This window comes from Ascaphus truei, chromosome 4 (genome assembly GCF_040206685.1).
Source record: "Ascaphus truei isolate aAscTru1 chromosome 4, aAscTru1.hap1, whole genome shotgun sequence".
NCBI lineage: Eukaryota > Metazoa > Chordata > Amphibia > Anura > Ascaphidae > Ascaphus > Ascaphus truei.
The window spans coordinates 318,662,995-318,685,937 of NC_134486.1; positions in this window are offsets into that span (position 1 = coordinate 318,662,995).

A 22,943-nucleotide genomic window follows, 5' to 3' on the forward strand; every position below is an offset into this window, starting at 1 on the left:
CTTTTGACTTAGCACTCAATGCCGGAAAGAGATAGAGTGGATAACAATGATCCCACAGAGAAATTTCTGTTTAGGACTATTAACCCTAAGGGAACCGATAAACCAAAAAATAAAAAAGTTTTATTAGTTCAATTACTCATTAAAAACACACATAATTCATTCAAACACTTAAAAAAAAAACTTATAGAAATGGCTTAGTACAGTCAGTATTATCTAGAGGAACTATCTATATAGATATTAAACTCTGCTGTCTATAAACATCCATTATCAGTTTAAGGCATAATGTTAAACTGAAACAGTAAACACAATCCTAACTAGAGAGATGTAGGTATCAGATTTTATCATTTCTGGCTTATCGCTGCTTAGAAAGATAAATTGTATCAGTATTGGTGATCCCTGCAACAATAGTAACACTATCCAGGCAATTTTGCCTGGATATTCGTGCCGCAAAAAACAACCTTAGTATCAAAGTGTATACCATCGCTAATAATGTAACACCCTGAGGAGCAGGCAGAAAATCAATATCCCAGAACAAAAGCAGTACAATCACAGCTTGATCACAACTGTGATACATTTTATCATTACTGATACAATTTATCTTTCTAAGCAGCTACAAGCCAGAAATGATCAAATCTGATACCTACATCTCTCTAGTTAGGATTGCGTTTACTGTTTCAGTTTAACATAATGCCTTAAACTGATAATGGATGTTTATAGACAGCAAAGTTTAATATCTATATAGATAATTCCTCTAGATAATACTGACTGTACTAAGCCATTTCTATAAGGGGTTTTTTAAGTGTTTGAATGAATTATGTGTGTTTTTAATGAGTAATTGAACTAATAAAACTTTTTTATTTATTGGTTTATCGGTTCCCTTAGGGTTAATAGTCCTAAACAGACACTTCTCTGTAGGATCATTGTTATCCACTCTATCTCTTTCCAGCATTGAGTGCTACGTCAAAAGGGGACCCTATCTGATCCTCTTGAGATCATCACTGTTAATAATATTTCATTGTCCCCTCTAAGCACCTGCCTAGATTGTATATTATATTTGATTCTCATAACGGATGAGCGGTCTCATCTCCTTTATAGTATAATAGAGCTCTATTCTTTGCAAGATTTCAGTTCCACATCTCATACCGTCCCGGCTCCAAGAATGGGAAGGCTGATTAGTGGCATGACTCTGAATGAGTTGAGTAATTCAGCAACAATAAAAATAATTAATTAAAATGACCAGTCAGAAAGACTGACATGCCTGCCAGTTGCCACTGAGTCTGTCAATGACACTGCATTACTGCTGTCATGTCAGTGGCTTCTTGTGTGTTGTTGTTCATCACCTGCCACCACCACAACATCAACAACAACCTGTACCACCAACACCACCACCATCATCATCCATCATTGTTATCATTATCTAATTGGCGCAACAAAACTTGCAAATATGCCATCATATAACTCATATTTAATTTTGCCCGAATAGTGGGTGTCCAAACAAGCCTGCACCCAAATTGCTGTGCTATGCAAGACAGGCAGTGCTACACTCATCCCTAACATCTCTGTCAGAATTTCTGATTGACAAATTGGTACTTGGTAATGCAGGACAGCCAAACACCAATTGTGGTTTTGAATGTCCTAAACCACAGGTACTGTTCCATCTGCTCACAAAAAATATTACACTTTGAACAGAACTCTTTTGAGTGTTATATCTGTTAATTAAATAAATAATTAATTCTACTGTACATGAATTGTCCACTCCACTGTCACTAGTCTTAGTAGCATTGAATGACTGACTGAAAGAGTATATTATTGAGTAATATATTAAATTCATTATCTGACTGATGTAAAATAAACTTACTGTAGGTTAGCTTTGTAGCTGAATAATTGGTCAATGGCTGTCTTCTTGCCACTGCTACTGTTCATTGCCATTGCAAAACCAAAATGGTCAAATATGGCATCATGATTGAGATGAGTTGTATTTTCGGGGGATTAAGATTGACCAACTCTGTTCCAAAAAGTGAAATTCCTAGAGGTGCATCAGCCTTGTATGCTCACCAACAACTAATATCCACGTTTCCCCAAGTGCCAGACCCCTGCTAACAAAGTGCTCACAGTAAGTACATTGCACATTCGCACCAAACCAAGCAAAGTGATACAATTCTTGTTCTGTGGCACCGTATCCTGTCCCAGTCACTTCTCACTGCAGGTGTGGCCCATGTAGCCCGTCTGGTTCTGATGTGCTATCGAGAAGAAGGAATGGGCTACCACCTCCTTTGGTGGGTGGTGATTCTTCCACAATGACTCAGAGCAGGATCATCACATCTGAAGACACCTGAGGATATACAGGTTCGCTGATGCTGCCTCTCCCAGGGGTCATAGTGGTTGGCCCGTATGTGTTGCTGCAGACCACTGATGCCCAGGTCCAATCCAATACTGCCCTTATGCACCACTACACCGCAAAGCATGCTGTGTACCACCACAGAGTCGCTCACCAAGCAACACCGTGTCAATTGGGAGTATTCTCACACTTTTGTGGTGAATCCTCTGGGCAGACAACTGCACCCCTGTGATGCCTGTGAGTTAAGGGAGGAAGCTGTAATATCATGAAGGCAAACCCGGGGACTACCAACATGACGTCTTCGAGAGGCATGTGCGCATCTCCCCCTCACCTTCTCTAGGATGCTCCGCGCTAAGCTCATCAGAAGAGCCATCACCACCACCACCGATGTCACCCTCACTCTCTCCAACATAGACTAATGCACTCCCTGTACAAGATGGGCTTACAGCAATTGTAACCTCCTCACTGCTTGAAGCTCTGCCTTCCACCCTAATCATTTCTCCTGCCTGGGGTTCCACATCATAAGCTATTTGCCAACTCCGCCAGTAACTATGACATGCCAGTAACTATGACATAGGCTGAACTCATGACTTGATGACCCATAGGATACTATGGGTTTAATATGTACTTTAATGTATTTGAATTACTATTTTATTACCTACATGTTGTTTTAATTTATATAACCTATGTATATAATGACAAATTATTGGCCATTATATACATAGAAAAAAGATGGCTAAAGCCAGCCTGGTGTAGAGTAGGCGAAAAAATATTTGCAGGATTTCTGGCGTTCATCCCATTCTGATAAATATCGGAACTTGCAGTATGACAGTTTTTACATAAAAGTGTGGTATTAGGCCTCTTTTTTTATTGGATCCAATACTTTTAATGGATCCAATAAAAAGTGCTTTATTTTGGTGGTACAAAGTTGATGTACAGTATTGCATGATAAAAATAAGGCACTTTGTTGGCACTAATACCACATATTTAGGTTACCACTGCTTAATGTATCCGAGCCATAGAATGCTGGTACATTAAAAAAAAATGCTAATAATTGTAATAATTTACACCTTTTTTCCTCAGCCTTTATTTTCTTAACAAAAGTGCAAATCTGAATAAGCCATTCACACCCCATCAGTAGTAGATGCTAGTCAGCTGTTCCTGAATGCCTGCCTTTAATTCAGAGTACTGGCACTGGGCCCATGTTTGTGTTCACACAAAGCAGCACAGTGCTTAATTTATGCCTCTATTTCTCAATTATCTTACAGGTGAAACTGTACAAAAGATAGACAGGCATGTTGGTGGAAGAAGATTGCATTGTTTTCCCCGTGTCTTTGTTATTTCTGTTACTGTATAAAGCAATACATATGTTCATAAATGTTACACTGATGTACAGTATGTTTCTCTAATTTCCATGAATAAAAATATCATAATTTATAAAGACTGACTGTCTGTTATCTAATGTTTCCTAGCTTTGAAAGTGTATATGGAACTAAGGGCTGGGTTATATTACACAGAACCATACAATATGTGCATTACTGTGGCAATCCCCTTGGAATAGTGTGCATTGAATTTAGGTTAAAGACACACTAGCACTGTCTATTGTTACTGCAAAGTACTATGGCAGCGGTAAAGCAGCTTTTGGCAGCCGCGGCTCAGCCACAGTCATGGGGCCATGAAATGCAATGAAGAGCCGGGGAATTGCACTTGGTTTTCCGCAGTCACATCACGGGAACAGCAAGTCTTGCCACATTTGTGTTCGTGTCCATATTTTTTTAGAAAATATAATAATGCGTTCCGTTTAGCCTATTTAACATACCACCGTCTTTAGTTTGCTTTCATCGTAGACAGGACTGCCCATTTAAGTAAGAAAATACAATGTAATAAAAGAGTTGGTATAAATGAAAACAGGAGAAAAGTAATTGCTTAGAACATTGTAAGAGCATTTAAGCAAATAGGAGTTCTATGATGTACAGTAGAATTAATTTACAAGCAATGATGTAGCACAGAATTAGAAGTGGTTAGGCTGGAATTGGTGTGAAGGTGTGTGTAATATATGTGTTTACACAAATGTCATTACTGTAAGTGCTCCATTCACTGCCACAGCACTGGCCTATGGCTCTATATAAAGTTTTACAAATAATTGTGTTTCTAACAATCTTCTGCATCCCTGCATATATGTAGAAGAGAGCACCAAAACATTGGTTGGACAATGCATTAATAAACGTAATTAATGGTCACAGATATGGTCAACGTAAATATTATCTTCATTTACAGACATAACCGTATTTAGGGGCCAATCACTAACCTTTGATAAGTGACTGCATGCTTGCTACTTTAAGTGCACTTTACAAGTGATTTTGCATGTGTAGCTATTGAAATGCATTGATAACATGTCAAAATCGATTTTAAATGGCTTAACGATTGTTATCACTCAAAAACCGATTAAACTCGCATTTTTTGGCAGAATCTGCTATTTACAAAGCTCTGATATGCAAATCGCGGGTTAAATACTCGCTTCTTTTTATCATCACCTAAAGGGTTGCAAGATCGGAACCACGGTTTACTTTAGACAGTTTGTTTCATTTTGACTAAATATGATTGAACCCGGGGGTCTCCGGAGCTGAAACAAATGTGGTTCATTAAGATGAGGAGGTGTCGAAGGATTGCATTTTGGATTAAAGAGGGAGGGCAGGGAGGAGAGGGGGGCTTATGGTGATCTGGATATGGCTCTTCTGCCACAGAAGCACATTGGAGGGCCTGACCGGAGATAATTAGCTGGTATAGATTGAGCTCAGCAGCTATCTTCGAACTCTATAGCAAGTTAATAGAAGATTTAGAGCCCTTGACAGGCAGAAGTCGTTCAGTCCCTGAATTGAACACATGTTGTGCTGTCTCTGCCACGTAAAAGGGAGGAGCTGTTCTGTATCCGGAAAGACTATCACTCCCTAAATGTGCAGGTTTTCAGTGATGCGCACATGAACATTTTGATTATGACAGTCCAATATCTTGGTTCCTGTCACCATTCCTATAAACTGCATCACACATCAGTCTTCCGGGCACTTGAGACTGGGACATTTGACGCCAGATGGCTGGTGGGTGAGTACATTGAATGCGAATTGGACAAAGACAAAGAATGCAGCTTTTGTTGAATGTTGAAATTGTGTTAGCAAAAGTATTTCTAAGATTTAAGGTACACATTTAGTACACAATTGTCAAACTTCCACATAATATATAATAGACATGTGAAGCAGCTGACTCTTTTAATTAAGTATTAATCCTTGAAGAACAAGGCAACGTGATATATATATATATATATATATATATATATCACGTTGCCTTGTTCTTCAAGGATTAATACTTAATTAAAAGATGTTGTGTGGCCGTGACACCCTGTTGGTGTTTGATGATCGTACAATGACGTCACATCCATTGTTGCCCACCTAACCTTTAGGTCTAGAAAACTGTGCATTACTGATGTTTATTATTATAACAGCTTGCGTCATTGTGACAACAGTTTATTCTGAGAGAGCAGTGGTCTGAGGGCGTTAACATGTGGATATGTTTGCTTTTTATGTTTTGGCACTCCTCTGGGTAGATTGCCTCCAGGTGATTTTGGTGATCCTTATTGGCCATCCTCTGTATACTCTCAGCTTGTCTGATTTAGATCGTTTGAATGCGGGAAGGGGATGATGCAACTTTTCACAGGAGGATACTACAAATAGGATTGCATTCTGAACCGGAGTCACTCTTTGATAAATCGCCGTAGAGGGGGGAAACGCGTCAGAGGATTCTTTCTGTTTGTGAGTAGTTTGGCTCTTATGCCTAATAAATAATTGTTCTTTTTTACCTGCCTCCAGCCCAGCCTATTTTTGTGCAGTGCTCTCTCCTTGTTCTTTACAATTTGATCATCCTGTCCACCTCACTGAAGCACACGATCGGAACAGAAGAATTTCCCCCACCTTGGAAATCGTGAGTATACGTCACCGACATCCATCAGCTGATTTATTTTTCATAACCAGTGTGGTGCTCACAAGTCGCCTTGCGGATCATGGAGCCACGGGACTAAATGGACCAGTCTTTCGGGGATGCACCATTCATGAGGGCTTCACATAGAAGACATACCAGGTCAGCTGTGGTTTCTCTCTATATATAGGCTCGGTGCAGTTACAAGGTAAATGCTATCTGATTGCTTTCAACCACACAACATTGGGCTACACCTGGCCTTAAGATGCTGGGAATATACATATTTGATAACTGTTCCACACCATATCTGAATCCTATATATATGGACTTACCTATATACTGAATATCCAAAATAATTGCATTGTTACCCAAATATCCCACCTAAAACTTACACACAGCAAGTTACATGAGTATGGGGTAAAGGGAACATGGAAAGTGGAAAAGCAGGGGTCACTTTAACTTTTCATGTAATGATACAAGGCCCCTGGCTTATAGTGCTTGGTAGCTGCCAGACACCCACTGGACCCAAAGGCAACCAGAGGGCTTAACCTTTATTATGAAGCCTGGTTACCCTTGCCCGTCACAATGGACATGTTTTTTTTCAATCTCATATACTAACTGCAATATAGAACCCTTTCTGTGTGAGGCGGCCTGGCAAATTATTGGGGAGAAGGATAAGGTAGAGGTTGTACACAAATGATAAAAATATTAAAACAAATCTAATGTTAACTAACCTTGTTATTTAAAGCTGCATGAAGGAACATAATGGTATAGTATGTTATATTTTTTTAATCTTAATGGCAATTGGTCTTACAATAATGTAACACATTTACTGTATGTTTGACTGCTCCAGTCCAAGACCACCACATACAGTACAACTGCGGCCACCTTTATCCTAATGCGGCCATATCGGCGCAACTCTGATAACCGCGGGCAGATGCAGTATTTTTTTTTCCGGAATATGTTCCGGTATTTTAGTGCTCGTAATATTGAATATACAGTATGCAACATGAATGCGGTATGAATGCGGCATGAACGTGGTGAAGTGCGGTGAAGTGTGTTGCATTCAGAAAAAATCCCCGAAAAAAATCGGAGATGTTGGAGAATAAATGGGGCCGCGGCTGTACTGCATCAGGCTGTTTATACCAATGGGATTTCACCTAAATGTGTGAGATTATTCCTTGCTCTGTGATGAAGGTTTGACTACATTAAAGACCTGCTTGTTTCTTTGCTTTATACCTCGCCATACTGATGAGTTTAAGGTTTCAGAAATGGACACTCCAGGAAGTGGATACCCTGTCAATTGAATTTTAGACAAGGACATATCATCACAGTTTATAATGAACACCTTTGTGAATTGCATTCTTCAACCAGCGGGTTTTGCAGTGTTTACCTATGATGTGATTATAGGTTGCAAAATTGCTGACCTGGTGTGCATAAATGATGGCCTGAAAATAGAGTGATGAAAAGCAAATCAGAGGGGGAAAAAAGTACCTTTTAACACTAACATGCTTATTTCCAGACATACAGACCTTTAGAAGGGAAACTGCTTTTCTAATTATAAATTCACTGGAACTACACTCTGGAGCTTTTCCACATACTTTTGCCAGTTGTAAAATCATCTTTTATTCATTAGTCAACTGACCGAACGATATGGAAACATTTTTACATTTCAAAGCTCACTCCAAAAAGACATTCTGTAGATAATGGTGAGCACAGACAGCACTTTAATTACACATTTTGATGCTAACAAATGTCAGTAAAAAAAATAACCAATTCAAGCTCTGGAATAAATATGAATAAAGTAATGTCCATCCCCCAATATTAAAAAAAAAATGTTTTCAATATATTTTAGTTAAATTCATCTCTGAGACCGAGGGCTATTATTATACCTTCTAAAATGGCCTTAAACAGAGTCGGCCGCTGCTGCTAGTCATTGTTTTATATTTTACAGCAACAGACTGTCATTGACATGCTACAGGAATATAATAATTCCCTATCAGGAACATAAGGACACTGTGATGTTCCTGTAAAGCATTTTTCCTTTGGTACAGAAAGGATGGGATTTTGCTCAAATGTACCCCTCTGGACACTGTTTTGGTTATGTGAGCATGCTCAGAAGAATCTGCCGATACTTTAAAGGAATTAATTGCATACAAGTTAGGAAAACATCACCTGTTTAAGAATTACTGCTTTGACCAATGAAAGCACCTATTACAAAATGTAGAGAACAGTACAGTATATGGAAAAAAGGAACGTGACCTTCAGTTGCATTTTAGCCCAGGTAAGCCTAAAAGAGTTTTTAGAAAGCCAGGAGCTGCTGTATGTAGAGCTGCAGATAGATGTACAGTATACTGTTGTTTATAGAGTTGCAGTTCATAGTGGGAGCTATAGAATTGTGGGGCCAGTGCAACAAGAACTGTGAACTGATTTGATAAAAAATGTGCTACATGTCACCCTGGTGATGCACGACTGTGTACTGCCTGTACAGATTTAAGCATACCCTCTGTTCTTGACTAGAGATGGGCGAATCCGCTAAAACCAATTTCTCAGATTTTCTTGCATTTTCCCCCCAAAATCCGTTTTACAGTGTAAAATTTGCAAACAGATTTGGTCGGTTCTAATCCGCACGAATTAATCATAAACCGCCATTGGATACAGTCCGTTGATGAATTTGTAGAATCAAATCCGCGGACTCCGCAATTCTTAAAAATCCGTCTACATATTCTATTGGCAATAATAATAAAACATTTGCTTTATGCAAAAAGCCCTTTTTGAGATTGATCCACTGAAATCCGTGGACCAAAGAAACCGACCGATCCACTGCAGATCCAAATCCGCCAAACAAATTCACCCACCTCTAGTCTGGACTTTCCACATCCCTGAGTGCCCCATATTGAAGACTTTTTTCAGCCACAATTTATTTTTGTGGGTATATGTATACTTTGTAGAGAAGTCAGACTTCCCGTTGATACAGTATGTGTTTTAATGTCACTCCAGACATCACCTCATCTGAGGATTATACAAAAAAAAAAACAGTGTGTGCTGTGCACGCGCATAGTAAGTGAAACTTCTTTGACTTTTGTCACAGAAATTGACTTATAACGCGCGTGCTCGGCACACATGTGTCAGTGTGTCAGTCAGTGAGTATGTATGTGTTTGTGTGTGTGTCAGTCAGTGTATGTATCTGTGCCGGTCAGTGTATGTATCTGTACCGGTCAGTGTGTGTATTTGTGTCAGTCATTGTGTGTGTGTGTGTGTGTGTGTGTGTGTGTGTGTGTGTGTGTGTGTGTGTGTGTGTGTGTGTGTGTGTGTGTGTGTGTGTGTGTCAGTGTATGTCTCTCTCTCTCTGTGTTGTGTGAATGTCTCTCTGTGTTGGTCAGTGAGTGTATGTGTGTCAGTCAGTGTGCGTGCGTATGTGTGTCAGTCAGTGTGCGTGCGTATGTGTGACAGTCAGTGTGCGTGCGCGTGCGTCAAAGTGTGCATGCGTCAAAGTGTGCATGCGTCAGTGTGTGTGTGTGTATGTGTTTATTGGCAGCAGTACCAGCATCATGAATGTTGAGCGGGTGGGGGAGCTCCCAGTGGGGGGGAAGGAATAGGCACATCATTCAGGGGCGGTGTTCGGTACATCACTGGGGTGTGCGTGCATGTGTCAGTGTGTGTCAAAGTGTGCGCGTGCGTGTGTCTCTGTGTGCGCGTGCGTCAGAGTGTGTGCGTGCGTCAGAGTAAGTGTGTGTGTGTGTGTCAGTCAGTGTGTGTGTGCGTCAGAGTAAGTGTGTGTGTGTCATTGTGTGTATGTGTCAGTCAATGTGTGTATGTGTCAGTCAATGTGTGTATGTCAGTGTGTGCGTGTCTGTCAGTGTGTGTGTGTCTGTCAGTGTATGTGTATCTCTCTGTGTGTACCGTATGTCTCTCTGTCTGTGTCCTGCCCCCTCTCTCCTGACTCCCCCCACCTCCGACGGAGCTGCGGACTCGGGGGGCTCAGTCTGAGTCTTCTGAGCAGATACCCCCCTCAACCCCCGGCGGCGCGCTCAAGCTCCCCCCTTCCCCACAACCTGGCGGCGCGCTCAAGCTCCCCCCTTCCCCACCCCCCGGCGGCGCGCTCAAACCACCCTATTCCCAGGCTGTTAGGAGCGGCGCCGGCCTCCCTCCTCCTGCCCATCGGCATGGCAGTGGGCGGGGAACGGCGCCGCTGCCAGCCGCTTCTGCACATGCATGGCGCGTGGCATGGCAGCGGGCGGCGGAACAGTGGCGCCGTGGCAGTTAGGAGCGGCGGCTATCGCCGCCGCATGTGAGCAACTGGGTGTGGGTGTGTGGGAGGGTGAGGGGTGTGTGGGAGGGTGAGGGGTGCGGCGGCGATTAGGAGCGGCGCGCCGCCGCCACATGTGACAGGGGGCGTGTGAGGGGAGCGGCGTCCATTACGTGACGTCACTTCCGTTTCACATTTCGTCCCCCATCTATCCAGTTTTATCCCATCAGAGGTGCCACTAAAGAAGTTTCACTTCAAAAATGGAAAGTGCTGAAAGCGCTACTACTTACAAACAATATGTGTGGTCACCACTGAGGATCACATGAGGATTAACAGCAGTATATGCAGATGTGAGGGCAACTAAAGAAAACATACCAGCTGGTCACTGCTGCTGCTAAGAAAAGAAGTGATGCAAACAAACTGAGATAGGATTTAGCTATCCATATAAAATATCAAGATCACCAAAAGGAAACATACAGTAGTGTTGATTTAGAATTCTTGTGTACCAGGAAAGCATAAGCTTTCATACAGATAGAAACCACAGCCATATGTTGTTATGGAAAGACTAACGGGAATACCTATCTACTGAGTGAAACCAGAAAGCAGAAGAGTAAAGACCTTTCACCAAAATCATCTGCTTCCTGTTTGACATCTTGAAAGTATGGTAAATGCTACAGAAAATTCAAAAACAGTATTTGGATGGACATTTGAGGGCACATACAGTACAGTATATGCACAACGTGACACTACTAAATCTCTCTCTCCTGGATTTGGACTTGTTCACTCATATCTAGGGGGATTAATAAAACTTTCCATTTGGCTACTAGGTATCACACTTTTTCCTTTGAGATTAACCTTAAGCCTCTTTAATAATACCCAATACTGTATTATGAACATCTCTGATTCTGGATTTTTACTTTGCTAATAACATGGTTATGGTGCACATGTCTAGTAGCTGCTATATCGGTCCTACTCATTTTAAGTGAGTTTTGTATTAATAAACAATACAATATATTAAAAGTGATGTTTTAAATGTATATATACAGAATTCTCTGCTTTATCGGAAACATTAGGTCTATGTGCTACTTTGCTGAGGTTATTGATTTTCTATTTTTTTGTTCTTGCTATCTACAGTTCACCATAATACTGACCCTACAGCTACGCATTAGTCCCAATCAGTTCAAATTTAAGAAGTGTTGGCTCTCCCCTTTTGTTTTTTTTTTTATAAATTAATGTTTGATTATATCTGTAAAAACTTTTAAACATTATGCACTAAGCTTCAATACAAAAAAATCGCTGTCCCGTTTAAATTGCCATTTTTGACAGCGTTGCTATCACGGTATGCAGAAAGCCCCAAATACCATTGATAGCAACATTTGCAAAAACGGTGAGTAGCCGACGATATGATGATCTGCCCTCGGAAAAGGGCTCACATGGCGAGTTCTTTCTGCTGCACAGAGAGAGAGCCGTCTCTGCCTGCGCAAGTTTCGGTCGAAAATATATATTTTTTAATGTAAATTTTATTACTAGTGTATTCTAGCGGGGTCTCCGGAGCAGAACCTCGTTGATTTGAGGTCCGGGGACACCCTGCTTCCCGAGATATAGGCCCCATTATGGGGTGCCGGTATCTCCTATGCATTCGATTCCTACGGTAATGTGGCATGGGACATTTAAATGCATACAGATGGTCCCTGGGGGTCTCTGGGTGGTCCCCATGGGTGTCCGCGGGCCTCCAGGTGGTTCCCTTTGGTGGCTGGGGGTCCCCGGGTTGTCCGCACTGGTGTGAGGGGGCCCTCGGATGGTTCCCACAGGTGTCTGAGGGCCCTCAGGTGGTTCCCACGATGTCTTGGGGCCCTTGGGTGATCCCCGTGGGTGTTTCCAGTGGGTGTCCGGGGTCATTAAGTGGTCCCTGTGGGTGTCCGGGGGTCCTCGTGTGGTCCTTGTGTGTATGGGGGTCCTTGGGTGGTCCCCATGATTGTCTGGGAGTCCTCAGGTGGTCCCCGCATGTGCCCGCTGGCCTGCGGTAACAATCCTGTTGCAAAAAAAAATGTGGAAGACATTGCAATAAATACACCTCCCACCCCCAACATATACAGTACAGTAATGGACAAAATAACTATTATCCAGATATGGATAGTAGCTCATTTGCCTATTATTAAATAAAACATTAGCCAGGCAGCATAAATAAAATACATTCCGGACACCCACGGGGACCACCAGAAAACCCCTGGATACCCATGGGTACCACCTGAGGACCCCCGGACACCTGTGGGGACCACTCTAGGGCCCCCATACACCGTGGGAACAACCCGAGGGCCCCCAGACACCCATGGAAACCACCTGAGGGCCCCCAGGCACCTGTGGGGACCACCCGAGGGCCCCAGACACATGTGGGAACCAACTGAGGGCCACTGGACACCCTTGGGGACCACCTTGAGGCCTACAGACACCAGTGGGGACCACCTGTGGACCCCATACAACCACAGGGACCACCTGGGGACACCGTTGGGGCACCTGGACACCCACGTGGACCACCTGGAGGCCCATGGACACCCACAGGGACCACTCTGGGATTTTCACCGGCCTCTGGTATCAATCCTGTATTTAAAAAAAAAAAATGATGGTTTTATGTGGGGGCACAGGGGGTGGCTTGTGTATTAGTGGTCAGTACATACAATAATGTTTATTGTGGGCAGAGGGGGTGAGTGAAGGGCCAAGTACCGCTTCACTCACCCCCTCTGCTCCTAATAAAGCTGCTGTTGTTCCTTAAACCCCTTCATTTCCTTAGCGGTTAGCCGCTAAGGTAATTTAGTTGACTGTAAATGCATTTTTATTGCATTGGATTGATGCTGGGGGTCTCCGGTGCTGATATTAATGGGTATCAACTCCGGAGACTCCCGGCATCAACCAGATGCAGGAAAAATTCATTTTTTATTCAAAGTCCCATCTCGCTGCTTATCAGCAGCTTCTCACCACCCTCTTGCCAACTTTTCCTGGCGGGACGATTTTGAGAGGAAATCTCAATTCTAAAGCCACGATTATTCTCAATAAGCTTATCAGGACTACTAGAATTGCACGAGTTTGAAAACCTGGCGATAAGTGGCTTATCGCCGTTTGCTTGGCGCTTTTTTTTTTTTCTCTGCAAAAACATTTGCCAAAAGGTCCCTTATCGACGACTTATCGGTGCTTACTGAATCGCTGTAGGCTTTTTTGGCGATAAGGTGGCAATAAGTGGTTTATCGCTTTTTAGTGCATAGGCGCCTATTTTTTTATTTGTATATATTTTGTGGACTCAAGAAAGAATTCTTCTTTCAGTTTTTGAAATTTCCGTGTTCAATATATTTTTTGCACTCCTTCCAAAGAAATTAGGCTGAGGCCAGAATTTCCTTTTGTTTTGTAAATCCCAGAGATCACAGTCACCTAAGGCTTCAGGTCCTCTACTCAGATCACCTACAGTAGTTTTACAGAAAGAGATGATTTAAAAAATGCTGAAAGGGCAGTGCACTGCTAGCCGGTGAGTGAATTAGCACTCCAAGCACAATCAATGACAAAAAAGATTTAATTTACAAAAATGGGTATACACATGACATAAGCGCAACTCTGATGCAACCCTTGCGGGGAACTTTGTCAAAGAGTATAATCACCCCCCCCCCCCTTTCTGCATGCAGGTTCACAATGCCCCATGAGTCTCATAAGAGTAATTTATAAAGCAGCCGGATCACAACCTACAGTATGTTTATGGACTTTATAATTTATTTTCTCATACTACCTACAGCTCTTGAGCACTAGCCACGGTGGTTAACCCCATTCACCACTTTTAAAAGAGATGATTATGTAAATGGAGAGGCAAAATACTTAGTTGAGGAAACTTTTGGGGATCAATGTCATGCATCTAATGTGAGGGTGAAATTTTTTATTATGCCTCCCTATTGGCATAATACTGCAGGAATAAGTATATGTCCAACTAAAGATTGTAATTGTTTCAGTTTCATTTTCTTAACCGATAAAGCTATCTCGATAAAATCTTGAAATTTGTTAATTTTTTCAATCTGCAACCTAAACTCACAAACTTCTGTGTCAATTTCAATCCTCAGAAAAGCCATCGCTGATACTAGACCTAACAAAAATTATTTAGCCAACATAATACCAAACTTAGCCTGCATTAGCCATATTCTAAGTTAGATGCCACGTATAAATTGCAATGCAATATATACCTGGCATCTGCCTATAACACGGTTTTTATTAACCCCTTCAAAGCCACAGTGACCATTGTATTGTATGTCTTTATTTATATTGCGCCAAAAGTGTACTCCGCGCTTCAAAAAAAATACAGCATGAGGAATTATAATACAATAAGCGCAGCAAAATCAGACCATAGGAAATGAAATCCCCGCCCTGAAGAGCTTACAAGCTAAGTGGTATGATGCGAGATTTACAGAGACAGCAGGTGAGGGAATAAGTGTTGTAGATGGCAGTGCTTAGCCACAATGTGTGGTACGAGTGACTGTGTGTGTGGGACAATAGCCATGAGTGCATGCTATTGGGATGCTTGATTTGTGGGGTGAGTTTTAAGGTTAGTCAGTATTAAATCAGAAGGCTAACACCATTTAGAGGGGAAGCGATGGCAGGGAGGCATAGATGAGAGCAGGTGTGTATGTCTGGATTCAGGCTTAGGGAAGATCCCCAGTAGCAGGAAGGAGTAGATAGTGGGTGCGAATAGAGGATTTGTGTGGGTGCTTTATTTTGAGGGGTAAAGAAGTTGTTGGGAGAGAGATGTATAAATAATAGTGCAGTGTTTGGGGACACGCATAGGTGGAAGGGTGGAGAGATAAAGAAATGTGGAAAGGAAGGGAGTGGAGAAGTTGGAGAGAACAGAAACGTTCACAAAGGAGTGAGGAAACAGTAAACAGAAAAGGCAATAGGGAGAGCATAGTGAGATGCAGGAGGAGAGACTTCCCAGATATTGGAGGATAGGAAGAGTACAAATAATCACACCATTTAGCAAGTCAAGTTCTCACAGTTGCAAAGTTGTTGTTATGATGCAGAGTCCAGAGTCCAGATTTTCTTGTAACATTCACCTCCAATTTCAACTCCAAAATTAACTCCACAGACACTTTATATGTGACACAAAAAACAAAACTGTGCGCTACTACCTAACTACCTATAAAGTTTAAATGTATAAATATATACTGTGCAGTGACTATACCATCAATTTAGTGATAAAAAATTTATAAAAAATTAAACCACAACTCCCACAGTGAGATAATTATACTGTACATTAAATAATAAGTGCCACATAACCGTGTTGGGGATAATGGCGTCTGCAGCTGTAAACGCAGGGGTGGCTCAGCACCCCACACACACTAAGAGAATGGAAACAAAAGAAAACAGCGCACAACGCCAAATAGTGAAGCAAATTCAACAATATATTATAGAATTAAAAAGGGGGTAATATATCTGCGTACATGAAAAAAGTTGGTAAAAGGCATGTAGTGTGTATCACACTGTTTACCACTCGGCAGCTGTTAGCTGTAGATTCAGGTGCTTGCTTCCCTCTGCTGCTGCAGCTCAGTTGATTCTGGGGCAGGACGTCAGTCTTTTCACTCCCAAGGGGATTTCCCTTCATGCAGCCAGGTTCAGCAGCTGGTACTGGGGCTCGGTGAAATCGCTCCTGCTTCCTGGCCGATATGAAGCTGCTCCTGTACCTCGGCAGGTGTATCCTCTGCACAGAGGTTAAAACGCAGCTTGCTGGGGTGCCCTCAGCGTGCCACGATGCAGCAGTGGTGGATTCAATAGGGAAGTTTGAACAGTCTTTCAAAGTCTCTCACAAGTGTCCAAAACAGCACACAGGATGAAATAAAAACAGAACAGGCCAACACATAGACAAAGGCCAATGTAAGCAGATATAAGGCAATAGAATGTTACATCCAACTAGTTTCGTAGAATTAACTACTTCTTCAGGGAATATGTGACACTTTAAGATGTTACATACAGCTAAAATAGACGATCTAAAATACATACACTTGACTAACAATTAAGGGAGGAGTTTGTCTAATCAGCTCACAGAAACATACCAGACAGTTGTTAATTAGATTTAAGTTCTTTCAATTGATAGAAGAAATCAGCTCACAGAAACATACCTGTTTGAAGAAATGAATCAGAATGTTAGCCCAGATACTCATAATGCATCCATGATTAAAGATATAGAAAGAAAACATCCAGAGATGATAACTCCAAAATTAACTCCACAGACACTTTATATGTGACACTTTAAGATGTTATACACAGCCATGTAGTGCATGCATTATGCACTATGCAAAATGCAAAGGACGATGTTTTTTTTTTATTTTTTACATGTTAATTATAGGAATTGTGTTGAGGGTAGGGGGTGGTGCTTTGTATTTGGTGTATGGGGTGGTTCGGAAGGATATTGGGGTGTTGTTTTTTTTTTTTTTTAAAGGATGGAAGTGGTACAGTAATTGCAGTATGAAGGATATTGGAATGTTCATTTTTAGCAGGGTAAAAATGGGACACACATAGGACCCCATCAGTAGTGCCACTGTTATTACCAAGCAAAAAGTTGCCACATTCAGGAGCAATGCTGCTGGCAAGAAAGTGGTTAAAATGTAGCTGCTTCCCCACCTCTATCATACCCTCTTAGATTAAAAAAAAAATTAACTTGTATATTCTAGAGTGCTAATACAACCCCCATAGTTTCCAAGGCAACGTAAACTTTACAAATATTTATAACTCCAACTATATTTTTTCATTACCAGTAATGCAGATGTTATTGTTGCAGATGTTATTTCTTGTGTTAGCCAACGTTACTGTGGGCAATAATGCTTGCTACAGTACACCAGCCCATTCATATATGGGTAATGGACAGGTTTTACATGATGTCCCCTTAACTCACAACTATAGTATTCAATGTGGAAGTAATTAATTTTTTGGAGAATGGTAAAATCCATGGTTACTAACAGTGTGTAATGCTGTTGCATTCATTTTTATGAATGCAATAATTGACAAAAACGATAATTTATATAATGTATACAGTATTTTGAAGTGACAATGTAATCTTAAGAACTCAAATTAAATACAAATGCTATGCTTCAGACTCTAGACTAAACATTGACTGATGAATGCCCGTTAATAGATGGGAAGCTTGTTTAAACTACTTACTGTACATAAAGGTCTTATTCACAAAGTGAAACAGAACTTAATGGAAAATAATAGTACAATAGTATTGCAATTTAAGATCATCATATGGGAAAAGTCTTAGTAAACTACAGTACTGTACTTCATCCAAAAGTCTATTAACCATTGGGTAATGAAAAAGAATAGACAGAGGATGAGACACGCACTCAATATCAAGGGTAATAGAGGTGGGGTACTTAGCTACCGGTGCGCTGGTCCTGGGGAGCTCCTGTAGTCCCAAATGTTCCAGTACAAAGAAGAAGAAGCAGGCACACGGTCTTACTCAAAAGGCCAGTTGGCATATTAAACCTCCTTTTGAGTAAGACCGTGTGCCTGCTTCTTCTTCTTTGTAATGAAAAAGAATGTCATCTTTTAATCATCCTTTAAGCCTTTATAATTTAAAGAAACGTTTCCATAGCAAAACTGCCGTGCTTGCCACATATGACAATTTGAGAGATTAAAGTCGTTGAATATATAATCACAAAATCATACAAATTTAAAATAATTCACAGACCCGATGGCCAACAGAAATTAAAAACCTCCAGAAAAATCCAAAATAAAAATAAATCTGTGCAATCTGTGGATGGGAGACATGGAATCCTCATCTTGACCGACGTCCTCGATCCTCTGTTGATGAAGGAGTCTTTATCTGTAAGTATTTCTTCTCCAATCTTCTTTTCTTTTTCTTCATCTGTTCCTTTCTACATCTGTAGGGTAGTTAGGGTTATTGTATTAACCCCTTGGTTACCTTAGTGACTATGAAGGCTCTGAACAGTCTCTTTCATTCATGAGTGGTTCAAGACATTTAACATCTTCTATTTCCCTTTCTAGCTGACTGAGGATTTTATTTCTTTCCTTTACAATAAACCTCTTCAGTTCTATGGAGCAATCGTCCAAAACTTTATTCCATTCCTTTGTTGATTGGTCATTATTTTAACCAATTTTGGGTGCTTTAAGTAACCTGAGACCCCTCTGTATTCTTTTACAATCAACATCACAACAACAATCACATAACGGTGTGATCGCATGTTGGAGCTGTTCAGGCAGATGCAGCTCTCTCTGTTAAGCTCTTAAAGACTGCAGGAGTAAAATGGAACATTAAGTTCATTTAGCTTGTTAAGCAAACACAAATCTTGTGCGGTTTGGCATTTTTTTTACCAAACGCTAAAAAAATCACGATTTTTCTTAGTGAATACTGTTTTTACACAAATTTCATAATGTTCAGTAGGAACATGCCAACCCGATCGGTAATGCAATGAATTTATCGAAGTTTAGTGAATAGACCCGTAAGAATCGAAATGCCTGCCTATTCCTTTCCAATTCCTCCCCTACATGTTTATTTAGCAATATTGTCTTAGACTTGTTTCTTTATTATATATTATCCAAGGGTATACACTGATAAGTGTACTTCCAGCAATATTTTAAAGACAGACCATTTATCTTCCACATTTTTTTCCTGCAAAAATGTAATCTCAATTTATTCCTTGTAGATTATTCCTCAGTTTATTAAAATCTACATTTCTAAAATGTAAAGAATTTGTTGAGCCCATAAATCAATTGGAATAAAAAACTTGCTGCCATACAGTACATCTGTTCGTATGAGCAACACATTTATATAATGCTTTTACATTCTTTGTTTTAATATATTTAATTAATATGTAACACAGTTTCCCCTCTCTCTGGAAGATGTTGCTACTGGTTACTGCTGTTTGTGGTGCGGTCATACCTGTGAGGGTCCAGGAGAGAGCTGAGTGGTCCGCGATGGTGTGGGGAGCAGGACAGGGGTTTGATGATCTTGATTTTAAACTCAGGGTGTCAGCGCCTCCAGTTCCAGTGGGCTCCAGGATTTCCAGAAACAGTCCCCACTAGAATAGACTTCTTTCACACCCCTGCCTAATAGACTGTAGACTCAGGCAGGGATATACTGTATGAAAAGGGATGCTTTATTTGGCAGTCACTGCAGATGGTATACAGCAGATGCAGATTGATGACAGAGGGTACCAGGCATCTGGATGGTGCTGGGCTCTCTGGTAGTCTTGAGGCCTCTGATCTCTCTTGGCTTAGTCAGCCCAGGAGGGACTGACTGGCCTGGCTCACTCTCACCCAGGAGGAGCGGCACACACCTCCTCTACCTAGGAGTGGTGCACAACCACTCAACTATAATTTGGCACTTCCTCTCTGAGCCTCCAGAAGGGGAGAGCACAAGGTCAGTACCATGATTGGCTGTACACCGAGCTGTGTGGCACAACCTCTTCTGACACTCAGAGAGTCAGCATGAGGGGGATCAATGCCCACAGGATTGCCTGTCACAACTTAGAGCTCCTAAGGGCTTGAGAGCGGGTAGAGAGGCAGTCTGCACTAGCCATGCTACAAATATATATTTTGAAATGTCTTTAAAAGGTTTTAAGAGGCATACATTAATTTTTTATATGCTGCTTAATGCTGAATTCCCTCGACCAAATATATGAAACGGATTATCAATAGATGCAATTTCACTTCTATGAGTTTTAAAATATGTTATCAATATCTTTAAACAAAGCTGCCAAACAGACTCTCGGCAATCATCAATGCATACATGCCTGCAACATCCTTTTTGGAAGTACAGCTAAACCCCGTTATAACGCGGTCCTCGGGGTCCACCCCGAGACCACCGCGTTACTAACGGGGTCGCGCTAATTTAAAAAAAAATGGCCGCCGCATCAGTGCATACAGTATTTACCCCGCGGTCCTGGCTTCCCCCTGTCACCGCGTGACAGGAGATGGGAGGGGGGATTCCCCTCCGGCTTCAGCTTCCCCTGTCACCGCGTGACAGGAGATGGGAGGGGGGAATTCCCCTCCGGCTTCAGCTTCCCCTGTCACCGCGGGACAGGAGATGGGAGGGGGGATGCCCCTCTGGCTTCCGCTTCCCTTGTCACCGCGTGACAGGAGATGGGAGGGGGGATTCCCCTCTGGTCCGGCTCCCCCCCGCCGCAGCACAGGGCCCTCGCGCCGCAATACAGGGCCCCCTGGCCCTGCCATAGCGCAGGGTCGTCCTGCCCTCCCCCACCCCATGCCCCCCGCACTGCACCGGGCCATCCCACCAGCCCCCGCAGCATTGGGGGCCCCCGCAGCAGCCATCATCCCCCTCCACCGCAGCACCACCCCCACCGGCACGCCCCCCCCCCCCCACCCTGCAGCCACATGCCTCAAAAATCATCCCCAAGGTAAGGTAAGGCTGATTTATGTATATGTGTAGTGTGTGTGTGTGTGTGTGTGTGTGTGTGTCAGTGTGTGTGTGTGTGTGTGTGTGTGTGTGTGTGTGTGTGTGTGTGTGTGTGTGTGTGTGTGTGTGTGTGTGTGTGTGTGTGTGTGTGTGTGTGTGTCAGTGTGAGCAGTGTGTGTGCAGTGTGCAGTGTGAGCAATGAGCAGTGTGTCAGTGTGTGCAGTGTGAGCAATGAGCAGTGTGTCAGTGTGTGCAGTGTGAGCAATGAGCAGTGTGTGCAGTGTGCAGTGTGTGTCAGTGTGAGCAGTGTGTGTGCAGTGTGAGCAATGAGCAGTGTGTCAGTGTGTGCAGTGTGAGCAATGAGCAGTGTGTGTGCAGTGTGCAGTGTGTGTCAGTGTGAGCAGTGTGTGTGCAGTGTGAGCAATGTGTCAGTGTGTGCAGTGTGAGCAATGAGCAGTGTGTCAGTGTGTGCAGTGTGAGCAATGAGCAGTGTGTGTGCAGTGTGCAGTGTGTGTCAGTGTGAGCAGTGTGTGTGCAGTGTGAGCAATGAGCAGTGTGTCAGTGTGTGCACTGTGAGCAATGAGCAGTGTGTGTGCAGTGTGCAGTGTGTGTCAGTGTGAGCAGTGTGTGTGCAGTGTGAGCAATGAGCAGTGTGTCAGTGTCTGCAGTGTGAGCAATGAGCAGTGTGTGTGCAGTGTGCAGTGTGTGTCAGTGTGAGCAGTGTGTGTGCAGTGTGAGCAATGAGCAGTGTGTCAGTGTGTGCACTGTGAGCAATGAGCAGTGTGTGTGCAGTGTGCAGTGTGTGTCAGTGTGAGCAGTGTGTGTGCAGTGTGAGCAATGAGCAGTGTGTCAGTGTCTGCAGTGTGAGCAATGAGCAGTGTGTCAGTGTGTGCAGTGTGAGCAATGTGCAGTGTGTGTGCAGTGTGCAGTGTGTGTCAGTGTGAGCAGTGTGTGTGCAGTGTGAGCAATGAGCAGTGTGTCAGTGTGTGCAGTGTGAGCAATGAGCAGTGTGTCAGTGTGTGCAGTGTGAGCAATGAGCAGTGTGTGTGCAGTGTGCAGTGTGTGTCAGTGTGAGCAGTGTGTGTGAAGTGTGAGCAATGAGCAGTGTGTCAGTGTGTGCAGTGTGAGCAATGAGCAGTGTGTGTGCAGTGTTCAGTGTGTGTGTAGTGTGTCAGTGTGTGCAGTGTGAGCAATGAGCAGTGTGTGTGCAGTGTGTGTGCAGTGTGTCAGTGTGTGCAATGAGCAGTGTGTGCAGTGTGCAGTGTGCAGTGTGTGTGCAGTGTGAGCAATGAGCAGTGTGTGTGCAGTGAGTGTGTGCAGTTTTTTTTTTTTAAACGGGAGCCATGGGAAAACCGCGTTATAACCGAATCGCGGTATAGCGAGGCGCGTTATAACGGGGTTTAGCTGTATGTCGAATTAAAAGATAGACAATAGGTCCTTGAAAACTTTCTTTCAGTAGCACAGATGCTGTCTGGAAAAGGTTATGAATTAAGAGAGGTACAAACATTCAGAATAAACAAAAGAATGAAAGAAATAAAGGGAGAAAAACTATCAAAATAACTAAAATAAACAAATCGATACTACAGATGCAGTCAGTTTTATCTCCACCCTGGCTCGCAAATGTTCTGCCGAACCGTGGACAAAACATGGAGTGAACACAGCCAAGTGCAGAGCAGGGGGGAATTGCCCATCAGGATTAACACAGCAGGGGTCCCTGCTTCTGAATAGGACTCCCACTGCGTTAATCCTATGGGACTGCACCAGTCTAGAAGAGCTGCTCAGTGATAGCAGACAGCAGCAGTCCCTCTCCCTGTGCATCTCTAACAGGCAATTGCACTGCTTTTATTTTATTATAATTACATAGCATTGTAGCAGGTGTCTCTAGAGTTGAACCACATTTATTTCAACCCCATGGACCCCCTGCTTCCCGAGTTACAGGCCCCTTAATTCTCCTGTGTCACAAACCACGTGACCTGGACATTTAAACTTGCAGG